Below are 18260 nucleotides of genomic sequence, written 5' to 3' on the forward strand. Positions count from 1 at the left end.
TATGGAGGCAGTTGAAGATATATTCAAATGGGTGCAATTGTCACTCAAAATTCCTTATATATTATTCAGACAGCAAAATCTGTGGAGATAGAAACCACTCAAAGAGTTCCCCAAACTTCACTTTATGGAACTAGTTCTACAAGCTGTTCCCAAAGTTGCTTTGAGGAATGGGGGTTTGGAGGTGGGGCTGAGGGTGCGGGTGTGAAATGCTATAGTTAAATCTTGAGAAAGTTAACTTTGGAAAATGCTGGGCTAAGCAATTTTGAGCAGATAGCTCTAACTGCAAGACTTCTCACATTCTAAAATATGCTAATGTGACTTGAGAGTTTTGGGACTGGGAATGGTATGCAAAGTTTCCCATCCTGTGGCCAGAGGGGAGGAGAGAGAAAGTTTGTGTGTGTGTGTGTGTGTGTGTGTGTGTGTGTGTGGTGTGTGTGTCAGAGAGAGAGAGAGAGACAGAGAGAGAGAGACAGAGAGAGAGAGAGAAGGAGAGATGCATGTTGGTACCTCCAAAGAATACAGTTTGGTAAATTCTGAAAATTTTACACAAATTATATGGAGTTAACAGAGACAACTTCTTCCGATTGCAGATAGAATCCATTCTCATTAAAAAGGTATTATTCCTAGGAAAAAAAAATTAGCTTAGGGTTTCATCTCTGATAAAATTCTGGTTAAGGAAACTATTATCATTTAGAAAGTATTCTGAGTTTTAAAAGTAACATGTTTTCATTTTCAACAAAAGTAAAATTGTGGCCAAGCACAGGTTTGATGTACCTTTCCTGTGGATGGTTAAAAGGTAAGTCTTGAATATTGTGCATCTCCCAGCCCTTTAAATAGGGACAGCCTAGTGTTTGAGAAGCGGAGCAGCAACTTTGGCTACAGCATAATTGGTTTTAGTTAAGGTTTTGCTCATTCGTTTTTTGGTGGAAGGACATTAGGGAGAATCTTCTGGTATTTAGAACTGATAGGCTCTTGTCAGCGATTTCCTTTGTACAGGGACATTTTCTAACAGATGGACCAGGTCTTCTCTCAGAAGTTTGGTTGTTCATTGGCTGAAGGCTGACCCACAAAAGGTGCATTGATCCTCATGTAGCTGCAGTATGTAATAGTACGCACAAAGATCATCCTAGAATAAACCCTGAGCAGCACCGCGAGCATGTCTTCTCCACCCTTTACAGCTGAGATTCGAGGTTTCTGTCAGGGTCTTGTTTAACTGCATTTCTGAGCTCCCACTCTTTGCTTGGGAACAAGTGGCCAAAATGAATTTAACTGCGGGGGATGCTCCCGATGGCACAGTTAGGCTGGTGCCTGCCTGGCTTTGAGGCAGGCTTGGGAATTCTTGTCCCTCACTGTCTTGACTCTGACCTCCTCTCTGCAGGTGATCTTCTCCAGGAGGTCCCCTCCGGCAGGTCCAAGGTCCTATGGAAAGCCAGCCACGGTGGCAAAGTCCCCTGTAAGTAGTTCTGATCCCACCTACGGGGACATGCTCACCATGGCCCAAAGATGACCCCGCCAACTGGCCAGGTCACATCTGAGTTGTGCATCCACCTCATCCACGGGGACTTGGGGCCGTGGTGTTCCTGAGAGCGAGGACGTGGATTCTGGGCAGGCAAGACTGCGCCTGCTCCTGCCGTCGTTTCAAGAAGATGGGACAGGCCTGCCTTTGTCATCTCTCTCCCCTCCCAGAGGCATTGTCCTGGGGTTTTCCTCCCTGTGCATTTAGCCACAGGTGATGGGAACAGTAGACAGGGAGGTATTGGGTCCTAGGTGCCCAGTCCCCTCTTCCTCCTCCTCCTCACCCCACCCTCAGTCCTGCACAGGTTGGAGAGCCTGAGATCCAGGCTTCACCGTAAGATGTTCAGAGGACTGGCTACGCACCGCTGCCCTAAATATGCACGGACTCCCAGGGCCTTCCCAGAGGCCCCCGGGATGGCACATGGCAGAAGCCACTCGATTTCACCTGCACCAAAAAGGGGGATGTATCAACTGACGGAACAACAGGCTCCGGGGGGTGGGGTGCAGCTAGGAGTGTGACCTTAGACACCTTCGCGACAGCTGCCTGAATCCCGCTGACTCCGTGCCCTGCCCCAGCTCAGCTGGGCTTGCCTCCACTGACTTCATTCCTCGGCCAACTCCCTAGAAGGTGGCAAAGTGGCTGGTGACCCCAGATACACCTTTACCATTTCCACCCAGCCTGCAGACACTGCTCCTGTCCCCCAGAGTCTCACTGGTGAGAGTCGGTCGGCGTGTTGGATCCTGCACCAGTCATTGCCACGGCGTGGGACAGGAGGACAGGGTCTCTCATCTCCACCAGACCAGCCTGGGGACAGGAGCAGCCCTGGGGCCATGCAGCCTCCTCCCAGGCCCTTTCTGCCTCCATAGGATGCAGACTAAGTTGGACCTCCCCAGAGAAGAGGGCACTGGCCGCCCCACGGAAGGGAGGCTGCATCTCCATTTCCCTCCAGAGCCGGGGCTGTGTTTCCGCCGGCCTGCCTGTCTTCTTCTCCTTACTCTTTTTTCCTTTCCCCCTCCCTCCCTCCCTTCCTTCCACCAAGTTGAAGTGCCCCTTTCATTTGCTTATAAAATATTCATCTGTGATCACAGGTCAGGGCCTGACCAGTGTCCCCACAATCATTGCCAATATGAATGCAGTGTTATGTTTTTTTAAAGACTCGGCCAAGTCGCCAGGTGGAGGGCACCTGCTTGCTGGGACTGAGGTGGGTGAGAGGTAGGAGGTCATACCTCGTATCTCGTCATATTCGGCGAACTGTTGGGGAATCACAGTTCCAGGAGTTCACTCACAGGCCGCCGAGCTCATTCTGTGCATGGCTAGCCTCTCCCCTTCTCCGTTTCTGATCCTGGGCCTTCTGTGTGTGCTGCTCTCAGCCTCTTGGTCATCTTTAAGGTCGTGATCACACCGAGCTACCGTCTCACGGCATCCCTGGGGGCTTCAGAGAGGTCTGGAGGTTTGGGTCCCTGTATTTAGAGGCCCTGACAGCAGCCCCCTTTCTCTGTCCAGGGAAGTCACTGTCAATCTTATCGGGAACCGTGTCCTGTAGAGGGGCAGGTGGGCCTGTGGACTTCCTGAGCCGCTCCCTCTGAGCTGTGCGCAAGTGGCAGGGCTTTGGCTAAATAGGAATTTTCCTTTCTAGTTTCCTGTTTTTCCCGTGGACTTTGGCTGATAGGAGCTGCTGGGTGCGTGAGCTGGTTAAAGAAGTTTTCCTAGGATTGAAATGCAGGCCAAACTCCTCGGGTTGGTGGGTTCTGTTGGTGGACCCCCTGGGAAACCACTCCTCTTTCGACATATGGAGGGAATCTTCCCAGGTCAGTCTAACTCCCGGAGTGGCTGAGGTCGGCCCAGAGTCCTGTGAAGCGCTGGGGGATGAGAACTTTAGGTTTTATGAGCTGAGAGTTCGTATGAAGGATTTCAGGTTGGTGTGAACAGAACAACAGTGAAAACAGATTTCCACAGTTTTCACTGATGAAATTCAAAGTACAATGATAATAGTAATTGGGTATAATTTGGGGAACACAGATCTAATAAGAAGAATGGAATCATTTTTGGGGAAAAATAACAGTTTGCATGACTTGATGTTCTGCAGGCTCAAGTGGTTTGGGGAGTTTATCTGTAGAGCCACTCTTGGCTCATGGCCTGTGTGAAGAAGGTAGCCAGCAGGTGCCAGGGTGGTGGGCTCAGCTGCCCAGGTCACAGTCAATGCCTGTGCGCCAGCTCTATTTACCATTGGCCTGTCTGCTCCACAGGAGGGCAGGAAAAGATTCACCCCCCGCCCCCCGGAAAAATGTTTCTTCTTCCAGATGGAGGAGGGGAAATGGACCAGTGAGTTGATGGAGCCACTTGATGAAGGAATCTCTGGAATAGAGGAAGTGGTTGGAAGAGTAGTGACCAGACAGGCATCAGGTGTGTGTCCAAGGTCCAGCTAAAGACTGTCCTCCTTCCTTTCATAAGGAAGCTTTGAAATGACCCTGATTTCCCTCATCGTCTTCCCCTGGGGTTGTGCAACCTGACTGATGGTGAGGAACGTCTGATGGTACCAGTGGTTACAGGGAAGACTGACAGGAAGGGAGGCCAAGGGGACAGGGATCGAGAGGACAAAGAAGGAATCCACCAATTATGGGATGTCCCTGTACAGATACGGCACAATGAGTCCTGTGCTAATTGAAATAATAAGAGGAGGGAGATCCGTAGGGAAAGTGGATCTGGGGGCAGGGAAGTGGGAAGGTACAGGGAATGAGCTGGATTAACTATGTTATGTGCATCTATGATTATGGCATAATGAATCCATACTGTATAGGTATGATGCACCAATAAAAAATAAATAAAATGAATGTCCATGATGGAAAGAAAGGAGGTTCCTCATGTTTGGCAGAAAGACTCCTGTGATTTTCAATCTTTAATTTGCTCTTAAATTTTTTATCTCCCAAACGTTAGATATTGTCATCTGCGGTTTTTGATGAAGCTGGTATATTGACGGGTCTTAGCCAAGTCCCTCTATGGAAACTCAACATTTCAGTCTATGGTCAGGTAGGGTGTAAGAACGAAGCAGTTGTCTTGAGTTTAAGTTTCTGTTTTAATCATAAAAATTAAAATTGTGCACGACACACAGGTGGGGCCAGATTGGCCTGCGGGCACATTGTCCAGCGCCTGGCTGTCGGAGAGAAGTTGCTCCTCCATGTCTGTTTGCTCCCCTCCTTCTGGTGCTGGAGTACGCTGGGCTTGAGCTCAGCACAGAGCCACATCTGGGCTCCGCTTCTCCCAGCCTCCCCTGGGGACCTGTGCACCTTGTCATGGAATCCTGCACGGTGGCCTGGAAGCCGCCCCCATTTCTATCATCCTGCTGTGCAGGAAGGAAAGGGGAGCAGACCCAGCCTCCTGGACCCAGAAATAAATGCTCTCTGTTGAGTGTGGTGGCACACACCCCGTCATCTCCAAACTGCTCCAGGAGCAAGGAGGAAACCGCTGTCCCCAGGGAGGCCTGGACCTTTTCCTGTGACAACTTAACTGTGCTTGCAAAGAGACTGTGTTCTCTTTATACATGAAAGTGAGAAGCGTGTCTCCTCCTCTTCCTTCTCCTGCTCCCCCTTTCTGTCCACGATAGTAATTTGTAATTTGCTCTATTTCCTGCTGGCTTATGATTCCATAGTATAATGAGCTTTTTTTTTTTTCTGCTTCAACAAAAAACAATTAAATTCAATTTTGTGGCATGGATAAGAACAGTCAAATTAGAATTCAAAAGCTATCTGAAGATTTGTTATGTTTCCTAAACAAAGCTCATATGATGCTTTTTTTAAAAAAAATATTTATTTAGTTGTAGATGAACACACAGTATCTTTACTTATTTTTATGTGGTGCTGAGGATTGAACCCAGTGCCTCGCATGTGCTAGGCAAGCACTTTACCACTGAGCTACAGCCTCAGCCCCAATGCTGTTGTTTTTTTTGTAATCATGGAGAAAGCAAAACACACAGGAAGTGCATCTTACTACTTTGGTAAGTGAACCTGCAGCACATTTATTTGTTTATTGGGATTCTTATAAGAGACTGGATGATAGTATTTAAATGTATTTCTTTTGAACTTTCAGATGAACTTTTCTAATCGTGTCTAGTTTCAGAGGAGGAATGGCTGAACGTGGAGTGTGATACCTACATGCGGCACAAAATTATAAACTGTACAAGAAGCAACCAAACCAGTGCAGAAGCCGCTGCCGGTACTGGTTCCCTAGCCAAAGAGGGCTGTCGGCTGTTGACCAGATCCCTCCTGCCCCCAAGGGTTGACATCTTGCAGAAGGCTAATGTAAGAAGGTCCCTGCCCCCTGAGTAATGTGTAACAGCACCATAGCTTTCTTTCTGTTTTACTCTCTTACACCCAGTCTGTACCAGTGTTTCCAAGCAACAAGGGCCACAATCAATCTCACGGCCATGAAAAATCGAGCTCAAGGGTGGCAAACACACAGACCCCACTTCCTCAGGCCCTGAAGCCACCTCCTCGGTAGCTGTTGATAACTGCTTGTCTCAGGATCTCTTTCTCAGATTGGACATGGCTTCACAGTCCACAAAAGAGCATTCTGGGACTGGGGTGCCACTCAGTGGTCATTGTGAGCCTAGCAAGCTGCAGGCCCTGGGCTCATCCCCAGCTCCGGGCAGCGGGGGGCCCTTGGCATCCACGGCTCATGGATCAGGTTGCTTCTACAAGTGGAAGCTAGGCTGCGGGGCCCAGCTCCCTCCACTGGGAAACAGCATTCGTTTGGGAAGCAGGGTTACCTGCCCCATGAACTCTCTGACCAAATAAGATGCACTGTGGTGCGCCCTTTAGCCCCATGCGGGGGTAAAAGATCAGTGGGTCTTCTCCCTGAGCCTCTCCAAACAGGTGCCATGTTTTAAGACCTCGTCCACCCTCAGTGGCACACTCCACCTCCAACCCACACACACGGGAGGACACGGCTACGTCTCAGTCTGGATCCAGGATGTTTCATGCCAGTTGTTCATCGGACTGTCATTTAAACATCCCTCACCTTCATCAAAGAACCTGACACACAGTAGGTTGTCAATAAATAGGAATGCGCGTTCATGCACAGTGATTCAAGGAGTCTGTGTTGGATACCTGTTACTTTTACTTTTTAAAAGAGACTGGTGTTTGTTTTCCATAACCTCATTTCCATTTTGCTCAAGTGACTACAGAAGAGCACCCATGCCCACTCGGAGGTCCCTCCTGCCCACTCGGAGGTCATTCCTGCTCACTTGGTGGCCTGTGCAGTGGGAGCTGCAGACAGTCTTCAGCGGCCAGCTGGGCACTCCCGGATTCAGCATGGGACTGCCCGAGGGGCACAGAGGGCACACACACCCTCGGCTCCGTCTGCAGCCTCGGGTTGGGTAGCTGTGACCTCGGGAGCTGGAGCAGTCCTCACCCCTGAGATGCCTCCTGGTCCAGCTCTCTCAGCAGCCCCTTCTTCCCTTTAGCCTCTGAGGGTCTCTGTGGAGGCAGAGATCAGGCGTGGCTGCTGTGGGTGTCACGGGAACCCCTGGGGCCAGCCTCCACCACGGCAGAACCACGGAGCGAGCCCCCTGTGGGGGGGGTGGCAATGTCCACGTGGTGCTGGGGAGCGTCTGGGTTGTAGAGCAGCCTCCAGGATACTGCTGACGTGAGGTGCCTGGCTGACAAGGGCCACCTGAAAGGACACCCGGGTCCAGCTGGTGATGACTCCAGGAAGGAAGTCATTGGCAACAGGTTGGCTCCAGGGACAGCAGCCAACTCCAGTGCCACCGCCGGCCAGCACCTGGAGGCCACGACCCTGACGTCAGCAGGTCTCAGCAGCAACACTGGCCGGAGCTGCCGACAGGAGCTCCTCCCGGGGCCTCTCGCTGCCGGCTTCTCCTTCTGCAGATACCTGGTTCCATCTGCAAGCCAAGGCTGGTGCCACCGAAGTGGGTCCCTGCTGCAAGGAATCTGAGGACATCTCCTTCGTTGTGCAGGACACCGAGGGCTCCAGGCCTGGTGACAGTTTCCCTTTCACTTAGGCTGGGCATCAAGCATGACGTCATCTGGAGCCCTCCCTGGGCTGGAAGACTGTTACCTCCTTAAAAGAACTTCAGAGACACGTTTGGTGCTCCCGTTCCAGCGATTTCCTGGACAGGGTGCGTCGTTTCGAGAGTAGTGTTTTTTAAAAGGCAGACATCACTGATAGGGTCTCGTTTTTAAGGAATGTGTCAGGACCACATCTTGGTGTGAAGGTGCCTTCGTGCAGCGGTGGGCATTAGACGCTGCTGTTTGTAAGCAAGGGGTCTGTGCTTAAAGGCACTGGGAAATGCTCTTCATTCTGTGGTTGAGGAATGGACCCGGAGAGGCTGGCTGACCTCAGTGACCTACAGGCCGCCCAGCACCTCCCTAGCCTGGCCTCCTGTGGAGGAAGGCCAGCAAAGGAGAGGGCAATACGCTCTTGAAGTACAGTGTGTTGGAAAATTTGAGTCATTTGAGTGAGACCAACAGGCCTGGAGAGCACTCCATTGAAAGGACGGTTTGTCACGGTCTTGAGGGTCACTCCATGTCATGGGGTGCCCGTGCAGAAGCACTGAGGCTGGTCAGAGATGGACAGCAGGGGACCAGGGGCAGGAGTCTCCTTTTGGCTTCCACGGGAAGGAGTGGGCGAGGTGGGCCATCTTGCTTGGCACAGGCTAGTTGGAGCCACTTCTGTGGCTCAGCAGTGTGGGGTTCTCAAGGTGTCAGTACCTGGCCAGAGGTGGTGGGGCAGGTGGGCTGGCCAGGACAGTGATAGCCCAGCAGGGGAGGTGCCTGGAGGTGGTTTGCATGTAAACATGAGCCCATGGGAGGAGGACTCTTCCCAAAGAAGGTCAGAGTGTGAGGGTGCAAGGGGCCAAGGCTGGTGAGTCACATGCATTACCAGGTTGCCCAGCCCAGGAAAACACCCAGTGTGTTCTCAGAGGACAGATGTTAAAGGATCAAGCTGAGAGCAGTGGGTGAGAAGCACAGCCATTCACGGTGCAGAGGAGACCCGTCGTTAGCTGTGGTAGGAAAGGAGGAGGAACGGGCTGGGGGTAACAGCCTCATGGGTATGGGGTCTCCTCGGGTGCAATGAGAATGTTCTGGAATTAGACGGTGATGGCTGCATGGCTCTGGGGGTGCTGCTGCTGAGCCGTGCACTCTCAGGGTGAAGCGCATGCATCATGAGTTTCATCTTGATTTAAAAGTCGGAGGAAGAAGGGGAAGTAGGTAGATGTAGGCAGAAGTTGATGGGCGGGAGGGGGTGATTAAAGTGAGTTTGTCCACTGGTCTCTTGCTGGAAAGGGGTCCTGGGGCGCAGGAGTGGGTCCAGAGGGGGTGTTGGAAGGAAGGCACGTGGCAGGCATGTGGGCTCTAGGTGGGGGTCTGAGGTCCAGTCTGTGCCCAAACCATGGATGTAAACACTGAAGACAAAGGAACGTTAAGTCAGAAGCAAAAGGGAAAAGATTCTCACCTTTCTCTTGACTCCTTGCCCTCAGAATCCGGAACACTCGGTGGTGTTCATTCTCAGCTCCTCAAGAATGACCTTGGCTGTTTTTCCTTTTATCAAGCAAAACATCAAAAAGGGCTCAACTGTATCTGCAGATGAGATACGGTTGCTGTAGCAGTTTCCTCCACGAGGGGTGTGTCTGTTCAGTTTGGTGGTTCTCATGGGGAGGAACAAACTTCCAACCGAAGTGATCCCTTGTTGTTTGACCTCCGACCTTAGCCTTTAGCTGGGGACCTTAGATTAGGCGGTTGAGTGGAGTGGGGTGTGGGCAGCAATGCTGTGTCATGAGCCCCTAATTGAAACACACTGGCCGTCAGCGTCGTTGACACCGAGTTCTGCCTGGACACCCTTGCACGCCCACCCACGCACACACATTGGACACACATCTGTATCCACACACGTGCGGAAGCAAAGCAGAACGTCCTTGCTGAAGTCGGCTGGGCAGTTGGAGCCCCGTGCCACTCCATGCAGGGTGTTGGTCTAAGGAGTGACATTCTTATACTCACAGGGGGGTGGGGACAATCAGGACAGTGGCTGGAGCTTCCATAAACCTAACTGTGCCTCACCATATTTTGCAGTTAAAAATTACCTTTCCTGTATCCATTTCAAGAACAGGGCACTAATGCTGCTTGTTCAAAACTTGTTGAAAGATCGGTGGCTTACAGAATCCTAAAGCTGGCTGGTGCAACTTCTTAAAAATGCTTCTCAGTTCTAGGTGGAGTCTCCTCAAGGGTGGTCACAGGGAAGAGTCTCATGAGAACTTCGAACCTCTGACATTAAAGGTTTGTTTGCTTTTTCGCTTAAGTTGCCACACGTACACGGAACATGGGGTTTTGAATTTGAAGGGTCTGTCACTTAGTGCATGACCTTGACCAAGGTTTCTGAGACTTTCCTCACCTCGAGGACGGAGGTCGAGATGCTTGTCTCTGAGGGTGAGTGACCTCAAGGAGAGGGCTGTACAGAGCCCTTGTTTCCACACAGTGACACTTGGTGGCTGTTGTCACTCCCCTTCAGCTCTGTTAGTCCCACAATGGATTTTTTTTATTGTCTTCTCTTTTTCAAAAATAACTGTCATTAGCCAAAGCATCTTGGTTCATCATTCCAAAGCATAATATTTCAAAGGACATGGGTGAGACGTCATTTTTCTATGATCAAAGGCAAAGTGTGCAGCTGAGTTTCCTGAAGGAAAGGCCAGTGCCGTGGTCCCCGGGTGTCCATGGGGCTGGGCTCCAGGACGTCCTGTGGCTGTTGAGTCTGTGGGTGCTGACGTCCTCCAGGAGACGGGCAGCGCTGGCCTGTCACCTCCACCCTCCCCTCCCCTTGACACCACCTCTAGGTTGCCGTCAGCCTACAATAAGGCTGCTGCAGGAGAAGCCCCTCTACTGTGCTATTTAGGCAGCGAGGACAGGAAAAAGCTGTTCCTTTTGGTTTGCGTTTCTCTGATCCTAGAGGTGTTGCACATTTTTCCATATATCTGCTGATTGGTTGTATTTCTTCTGTGAAGTGTCTGTTCAGTCCCTTCGCCCATTTATTGATTGGGTTATTATCATTATTATCGCCATCCATCCAAGCTGGCGACCTGTCCTGGGTTCACAAAATCTGACTATTCCAATAACCTAAGAAAACGACAAAGAAGGCACTCAACCGCACAGAAGTACCTTTTCAAAATCCATGACGGCTCTCCGACCTTAAGGGTCCGTGGAAAGAGAGCGGGCCACTGGAAGTCTTCATTCTTATACAGGGCACACACAAGGGGAGGTTCCATGGAATATTCTATCCCCCAAAGGGCAAAGGGGAAGGATTACAAAGGAACAGGTGAGTGTGGCTCACCCCCAGTGGGTGACACCTACTCCTGGAGCCACACCTTGTTATCCGAGCTGGGGTGACGCCCAGGTTACTGCGACGCACACTAAAGGCAGTAACTGTTCAGAACCCGGTGCATCAGGACTTAAAGGTGTCTGCATCCAGGGCAGCTTCCGACATATTAATATTGTTTATTTATTTATTTTTTGGAGTTAAGTTTTTGAGTTCTTTGTATATCCTGGAGATCAGTGCTCTATATGAAGTGCAGGTGGCAGAGATTTTCTCCCATCCTTAGGCTCTCTCTTCACATGATTCTTTCTTTTGCTAAGAAGCTTTTTAGGTTGAATCCATCCCATTTATTAATTCTTGATCTTACTAAATAAAAAGGTAGGCAAAAAAATCTATTTGCATTCAATACAGAAATATTTAAAAAAAAATAAATTTAAGAACTGTGGTTGCTTGAACCCACAGCCGCAGAGGCCGTGGATTCTCTGGGCCAATTCTTGTTTTTGTTTGGTCAAAAACACTAATGGAACATTATCTGTGTTTGCAGAATTTTTGGCAGGACCCAGATAAGTTCTGGGCCACGTGGGCCGTCCCTGTGGTGGTGAAGACTGGGTTTGAATTCAGCACCCCCCGCTCACCGCCCTCTCTCAGCCTCTTGGCCTCATCCGTGAGCTGCTGTAGCGGGAACCCCTTACTCAGGCCGCTGGGAAGCCCAAGGGATTTGAGCGTGGGTAAGAACCTTCCCTGTCACACGGTGACCTTCTGTGGGCGTCGGCTCCTCCTGCAACATGGAGGTGACTTTTCTTGCCTGGACCTGGGAAGTTCTACCTGGAGCTTTCCCGTGGTCTCCGTGTTCCTGAGTCCTGCCTGTTCCACGTGTCCATTGGTGCATAACCAAGTACCCCAAATGGTGGCAAAACCAAAGAACTAGGTAGATCCTGTGAGTCAGAGGTAGATAGGGCACAGGGTGTCCTCTCTCTGTGTGTGACATCTGGGCCCTCAGCCAGAGAGGCCCCAGCAGCAGTGGTGAGGTGATGTTGAGGGCTAGGATTGTCCCTCATGAGTCTGGAATGCTCTGGATGGGGCTCCCTGGGCCTGCTGGCCAGTGTCACCATGTGGACTTGTGTGTGGCATGAGATTCTCTCAGCTTGGTGGCTGGTGTCCGAAAAGGAGTAACCACAGAGAAAGTGTCTCATGGCCTTGGTGACCTGGCCACAGAGGTCACAAGGGTCCTGCCGCACTGCAGTGGCGTACAGGGGCACAAGCCCTCTCAAAGGGGTCAGGGTGGATGGCACCCCCGGGGGGCGTGGCAAAGACTGGCAGTGCTCCTTCTTCCTCTCTGTCCCCATTTCATCCACGGCTCCTGTCCCCAGGTTCTCCTGGTGACAGTCCCTCACCCCAGGGCTGGACCCCAGAGCGTCCCTCCTTGGCCTCTGCTGCTCTCGGCACACCCAGGCAGAGCCCCTGCTGGGCCTGCTCCAGCCCCCTCACACCGTCCTCGGCTCTGACTCCATCTGCCGCAGGTAGGTACCAGGGGAAGGTCATGAGCACTCAGGACAGAGCCCAGGGAGACGACACAGCCCCAGCCAGCTCTATGGGACCTGAGGACAACGAGGACCTGCGGCTGCTTCCAAGTGAGACCCTGGAGAGGCGGCCAGACCTTCAGACACGGTGATGCCCTCCAGCAGGAGAGGCTTAGAGAGCCACTTAGAAAGACCTGGAGTTACCCAAGGAAACGGACGCGGAAGGGTCTTTCAGGAAAGAAGGAGAGAGACTCTTCATTCCCTGCCCCGGTTCGGTCACCAAGGCAATGTCTGGCCTCCTAGGACAGAGACAGGACCCCAGGGTAAACAGCTGGGAACCCCAGATCACGAAGACTGACCTTCAGCCTCCTTGATAACGGTGGGTAGCCTCAAGGTAGAAATGGCCCAGATTTAGGACAGTGAAGTCCCTCTGCACATCTGAGTGCACAGAGTGCCATCCACGTTCACGGCACACATTTAAGGCTTGGTGTTGGTAGAGGTTTCTGGAGGGGGGGGGTGTATCCGGTAGGATACCGTGTGACACTGTTTTCCTTACAACCAATTCTGGTTTCTGTTGTGGTGAAATTTTATTATGTGTGGGACTTTTGTCCATGATATTGAAGGGACACCGCTGTCAGGCAGAAGGACAAGTTAAGATGGGGGTTGGCATCCGTCACGTCACCCTCACAGAGACCTGCTGTGTGTCAATCACTGTGTTGGGGTTAGAGGTCCCAGGTCAGAAGGACATGGCCTTGGCCCTTGTCAACGGAGCTCACGTTCTGATGCTCTGGAGCAGGCAGGATCTCTAGCCGTCCCCAGGTCAGGTCTCAGGCTCGTGGCTGGACACAGGCTGGGGTGTGGGAAATGTGGTCAGCTCAGGGAAAGGGTGCACTTGGATCCCCCTCCTGCAGACACACGACCATGGTCCGTGACAACTCCTCCTTCCCTGCGGCATCCACTCACCCCTTCCGTATTCTGGGGTGGGGCACGTCACCATTGCATGATCTGTTTAGACTGAACCGCTGACTTTACAGTGACCTCCATCCACACAGAAGTTGTGGGAATAGCAGGAGCACTGATCTCTGCTTCTGTTCCGTGTCAGTGGAAGACAGTTGTTAGGAAGATGCACTGGGTCTAGTGTCACCTTAATTACGGGTTCACGAAGGCAGGTTCCCCTGTATAGGGTTAGGCTTAATGCCACGGGCTGCTCCGATTTGTTCCCATGAATCACCTTCTGGCACCCACAGAAATCAGGTGACAAACAGGACTAATGTGACATTCGCACAAAACACTGCATTACTTCCATGCGGTCGACCCTATTCCAGCGACACCAAGCCAAATCAGGTTATTGAGGGGTGAGTGGTGATTTAACACCCCGATTTGTAGGTGGTTTTGTCTGAGCCTGGCGTATTATTTACACCATTCACGGTGGGTTCAAAGATGTACTAGGTGCACAGTTTGTTTGGTGTGGCCGCCCATCTCTCCCCATACCCACGGAAATACACTCCTGAATGAATCGCCACTCTCTCCGCGGAGGACGCCCTGGACCATCTTCCTACCAGGTTCTGAATGATGACATGATTTTTTTTGATAACTGATATTTTTTGATAACTCAAGAGTTACCATAAAGCAACATGCATTATGAGACTTGAAGAACCAAGACTTAGAAGAAGGCAGAGTATCATCCAAGCCCAGGAAAACTTGATAGTTGCCTAATATTATTATAAAGGGAGGCTGAGGTCCTCTCTGAACTGGAGTCGGTCTCTTTGGGAGCAAGCACCTTTCTGCCTGAGTCCTCTTCTCCATGTAACTTGGGAGCAGTTTTGAATCTTGAGGCTCAGCTCACTGTTATCCCTGGGAAGCCCTGTGTTGCCGAGAGCAGCCCCTTCTGAACCACCCACTCCATCACCCTGTGGGGTGCTGTCTGCTCTTTGTCTTCCTGTATCTTCCTGCAGGCCACTCTCTCTGCCCCAGGTGTACGTATGATCACCTAGGACCAGCTCCTATTGTAGCTAGCTTCCCTTGTGCGTGGAGTACACAATGGCTATTGAAAAAAAAGAAACATACAAAAGATTATCCTTAGGAAGAGGAGATACGGCCACCTTCTAACTTTTGCCCTCTGTGCAGGTGCAATGGTGGAACCCAGGCAATCACATTACACCCTGAGGTAGAAGCCAAGTGTTTGGAATGGTGAACTACAAATACAGGTCCCCAATCAATCCATAAAACTGCCTTATTATTTCTGAAGAGTCAACCTCTGACCTTCTTCAATGTGAGAAATACAGAAACTTTTTAAGGCACAATCAGCCTTCAATACACATAGCAACCAGTCCAGCATATGCACCTGACCCACCCATCCAGGACAGAGGCCAGTGGCAAAGAACTCTGGTGGCTTCCATGGTATAAACCAGCTGATTTGCAGCCATGGTTAAGGCTGGGCTGTTGAATCTTCTGCCACTTGCAGCTAAACCTGATTCTACTATCATGCCCTGTTTATTCCATGCCCTTAGTTATGGTCTATTATCATCTTTTCATTCTTCTTGTTTATTATCCTCTGACCCTTAACATGGAATCTCCAGGAGGGCAGAGATCTCTGGGTCTGTCATTAGAACGCTTCTCGGCTGCATGTTCGAAGAATGAATGAACTAATTCTTTAATTTTTTTTATTGCGAGATAAAATATTTTGAGAATTGCAAATCTGGAGGAGTAAAATGAATTCTATTTGGAGGACTAGGGCTGGCAGAGGAATTGACAAAAGTTTTTCTTTTCTTTTCTTTTTTTTTCCCTCCCAGACTTAAAAAAAAAAAAAAAAAAAGAAAAAAACCTGATGAAATTAGCGGTAGATAAAAATTCATTTCCAGATTCTAACAAGGACTCACAAACAATGGAGAACATATAAATAGAGAAGCAGCTTTATTAATAATCCTTTGCGACTCCGTTCGTGATCTTCTGGTGACAACCCTACCGGAGGCGCTCTTTATCAGCCACCGAGGCAATTTAGATGCTGTCACATGCCTTTCTTGATATATACGTATTAGACATAAAGCAGTTTTCTCTTCTTTGGCTTATTTTAGTATATAATTAAAACTGTGACTGTCTGCTACTAAGCAACGGAGCATGGCCGAGGTTGATCACATCCTATCACAAAGATAGAAAGAGGAAAAATAATAAAAATAATCATACACATTCCTGCTATCGGCCTTCAGATCTTAATTATGTTTTAACTCCTTTGTTAGACCAAAGGCACTGCCTGTTGGCATTTAAAGAACACCCTCACTTTTCTGCCGGAGTTCAATCTAGTTCTTTAATTTGGATCCCAGTCCATTTGTGGAATTCTTTGGGTGGCATTTAAGGTCATTAGGGGTGATGGATGCTGAGATAGGAGTCGGGCGGTGCAGTTTCCATTCAGCCATCAAACTGGGCAGGTGCGTGCAGGGCGCAACCAGGTTCCAGACTCTGAAAACGGAGGCTGGGGCGGGGTGCGTGGGAGCTGGGGAGGTGGGTCTGCACCCCCGGAGGGTGGGCGAGTGCCCACCAGCACCCAGCAGCCCCCACCCTTGTCCTGGGGGCCCACCTCTGCAGCCCAGCCTCAAGTGCACATTCACAGTGTCTCTTTTAAACATGCTGGAAGTGGACCAGCTCTGGACATGCTCAGAGGAGCCCCCCATACTTCTGTTCTGGCTCCTCCTCCTTCAGCTCCCCAACACGGCTATAGGTGAGCTTACTCACTGCCTGCTCACCCCTCTGTGACTGACTCCCAGGCCCTACTGTGTTCTGGGCACCCTTCGGGGTTCCAGGGCCATCGCCATGAGCAACACTTGCACAGCTGCTCGGGCAGATCTGCTGGGCTTGGTGCAAGGTTAAGCCTGAAACCCTCTCCCCAGGCCATTGGCTCTTCACGCCAACCATTAACAAGCAACAGAACATGCCCCGTGGCAGAGCCAGACTCCAGCCCCACCTGTGCCTGGCATCCTTTCTACCCCTCACTAGCCATTGAGCATGTCACTTAATGTCACCCACCTGCATTTCTTTATCTGTAAACCCAGGACCCTATCTTATGGGTTGTGGGGAGAGTAGTGATATAATGAACGAGTCCCTTCTGCAGCACGGATTGGCACTTGATCAGCTTTACAGGTTAGTAAGGAAAGTCACAGAGGCCACAACTGGCCCCTACCTATTCTTCTGCTGAAAAGGGGGAATCCGTAAGCACCCCGAGTCTGTGCCTCATGGGGAGCCCTTGGTCTTGCTTCAGTCTTCTAGCAGGTTGCTCCTAGAGGGCCAGTTTCCTTCTCTACAGTCTGGGCAGGGCCATGCCAAGCTGTGCCCCCGTCTGCCCTACTGTCTTGAGGCACCTAGACCTGCTCTGAAAGCCTGGGGTGGGGGGTTTCACAGTCTCCACTTCAACGTGCTGAGAGTCGTGTCTGCATGGCTCTCACACGAGGCTGTCGGGCTAACTTGTCAGCTTGCCACAGAACCGCTGGCCGCCGGACACCTGGGTGGTGATCCTGTGGTCCTGGCCGGCCGGTCCCCTTGGGAAGGTGGTTGCTTTTGCCGGTTTGCCTCTTAGAAGAAGAATAGAAGCAGCAGCTGGAACCTGAAGCCCTCTGCTGTTCCAGACGCTCGGCGGATGCTTGAGTTGGGGGTGAAACACTCAAAAAGCCTGGAACAGAATTTGAGGCTAGTGAGCTGGACTGGAAGGGAGTTATCTAAACGAGGAGCATCTCAGCCAAGCCATAGCCAGGCATCAGCACGTCTTAAGGATACTGAGGCATGGCCCCAAGCCCTTTCTGCTTGCTCTCCAGGGTCACCTCCTGGGGTTCCCAATAACCTATCGTGGTGGGTTCCGTCATACAATTTGGAAAACAGTTCATCCTGGAGAAGTCTCCTAACTACAAAAGGGACATGGTGGCTTCTTTAACTCAGCTCAAGGGATTCTATCCTGCCCTCGATTTGCACAGATCAGCACAGGTCCTCCATCTACTGACCAAGGGCAGGGACATGGCCCTTCTCTTCCAGAATCAGGTGTGGGATGGTCTCACCCATAGATTTCTGACCACATTAGATACTCAAGAAACCAAGGCAACCCAAGTTTCTCCTGGTGGGTTGGTAGAGGGATGACGATTGGTCCCTGTCACAGTCACACAAGGACTTGGAGAAACATGCAATTGGGGAGGCAGTCAGAGCTGCCCCAGACTTTTAGGAAATACGTCTCTGCACGCAAACTATATAAATTTCTAGTGTCCCCGGGGCAGAGAAGAGAATTCTTAAGAGTGCATCATCTCCCCCGCACTCTCACAGTCCTCCTTTGTATTAAGCCGAAGCTGACGTGGCCCCTCGTCTCTGTCCACATCTGCACTCTGCCTGGCCCTGCGTCTGCGTGCCCAGCCCCTGGTACCGTGTTCATTCCTCTATAGCACAGAAAGATGCACCGCCAGCCATCCCAGAACGAGAGCCGGAAGGGGACGGGGACAGCTGGTGATCGGCTCCCTGAGCCTGCAGTCCATCCTGGGCTGGTCACTTGTAAGCAGGACAAAGACCCTGCAAGACTAAAATGCACTGTGAGAGGGCCACCTGTTGCCATGTGCTGTTATTTTTGGTGATCTCTGGGATTTAATTTTCTACATAGTGTATCTACTCCTGGTATCTCCACCGTCAACTCTTCAATAGATAGTCGTAATGGTTTAGCTATGAGGTGTCCCCAAAAGCTCAGACGGGAGACAATGCAAGGGAGTTAAGAGGTGAAATGATCGGGTTATGAGAGCCTTAACCTAATCGGCACATTAATCTCCTGATAGGGATTAGCTGGGTTTAACTAGGAAGGTAGGGTGTGGCTGGAGGAGGTGGATCACTGGGGTGGCCCTTGGGGCTTATATTTGTCCCTGGTGAGCACAGCACTCTCTCTCTCT

General features: G+C 50.9%; 1 long non-coding RNA gene across 3 annotated transcripts; it reads left to right on the forward strand.

Moving 5' to 3' along the window:
- The first annotated feature begins 1801 nt into the window (after positions 1–1801).
- LOC125611720 lies at positions 1802–18199 on the forward strand. Of its 3 annotated transcripts, none has more exons than XR_007341927.1 (4): positions 1802–5507; positions 5600–9804; positions 11379–11562; positions 12205–18199. It is a non-coding gene; the product is annotated as an uncharacterized LOC125611720 (long non-coding RNA). The 3 variants fall into 3 exon arrangements; XR_007341926.1 differs by having other exon boundaries at positions 1802–3919; positions 4451–9804; XR_007341925.1 differs by having other exon boundaries at positions 1802–9804.
- The last annotated feature ends 61 nt before the right edge of the window (positions 18200–18260 follow it).

This window comes from Marmota marmota, unplaced genomic scaffold (assembly GCF_001458135.2).
Source record: "Marmota marmota marmota unplaced genomic scaffold, marMar, whole genome shotgun sequence".
NCBI classification, from domain to species: Eukaryota; Metazoa; Chordata; class Mammalia; order Rodentia; family Sciuridae; genus Marmota; species Marmota marmota.